This window comes from Eimeria tenella, genomic scaffold (genome assembly GCF_000499545.2).
Source record: "Eimeria tenella Houghton genomic scaffold, Eth_scaff2737, whole genome shotgun sequence".
In the NCBI taxonomy this organism is placed as follows: Eukaryota; Apicomplexa; class Conoidasida; order Eucoccidiorida; family Eimeriidae; genus Eimeria; species Eimeria tenella.
In genome coordinates this window covers 2,064-3,083 of record NW_013542613.1, presented here as the reverse complement: position 1 = coordinate 3,083, position 1,020 = coordinate 2,064, and the positions used below count along the sequence as shown (strand labels likewise).

Sequence of the window (1,020 nt, the reverse complement as noted above, 5' to 3'; positions counted from 1 at the left end):
CGGGGGGACCCTCGGGGGGCCCCTCGGGGGGCCCCCTTGGGGGCCCCCTTGGGGGCCCCCAAAGAGGCCCCCGGGGGGCCTCAGGGGCCCTCTTGAGGGGCCCCCCAAAAGGACTGGTAGGGGGCCCCCAGAAACAGCTGGAGGTACCCACGGAGGGGCCCTCTGGGACCACTTTTAGAAATGGATAGGGTTTAGGGTTTAGGGTTTAGGGTTTAGGGTTTAGGGTTGTAGTCTAAAACGAAAGATGAAATTACTTTGCTGCGGGCGCTGCGGTGTATCGGGAGGTGTCGATACCTGAGAGCGGTGCGCGGCTGTGCCGGATCTGTTCCTGAGTTTCGTTTTTGAAGTTTAATTATTATTAAAAGAGACTTTTTTGAGTTTAAATTGAAAACAAATTGAAAATAAATCCATTTTAAAGCAAATTTGAACGTTTATTTCGTTGCTGGCGGCGTGATCGATGAGCAGCAGCAGTCTTGCTGCTGCCTCTGGGCTCCTCCCCAGTTTGGTGCTGCAGCGCGGAACAAAAGAAATTTTGACATAAAGTGTTTATTTAAAACAATTAAATTAAGTCAAATTTAAAGAAAAAACACTTAATACGCTGCTGCTGCTGCTGCTGTGTTGCAGCTGCCGCTGCTGCTGCTGCTGTGCTGCTGGTGCTGCTGCTGCTGCTTCCGCTGCTGCGCGTAAAGGCAGCTGGGCTTGGGGCTTGCTGCAGCTCCTAAAGACAGTTCTTTTGTGGTTTTGTTTTTGAGGGTTTTCATTTTTTATTTTAATAAACCCTCTGGAGGAGTCGTGGCAGCTCTGTGGGGCCCCCGGGCGGACAGCTAGCTGCTGCTGCTGCTGCTGCTGCTGCTGCAGCACACGTATCGACGCCTTCCGCCTCCGCAGCAAGGACTTTAATTTAATTAATTTAATTTAATTAAATTAATCCTTTACTTCATTTCATTTCTTTCTTTCTTTTCCTTCTTTTCCCTCTCTAGCCTTTTCCCCCCACCGCGCAAGTCTTTGCTGCTGCCGACC

At 50.6% G+C, this 1,020-nt stretch overlaps 1 protein-coding gene across 1 annotated transcript in view; it reads left to right on the top strand.

Annotated features, from left to right (window-relative positions):
- ETH_00038595 (uncharacterized protein) overlaps nt 1–1,020 on the top strand; it is a gene marked incomplete at both ends in the record, with an annotated part of 6,187 nt that overhangs the window by 3,109 nt on the left and 2,058 nt on the right. The window lies entirely within an intron of this gene.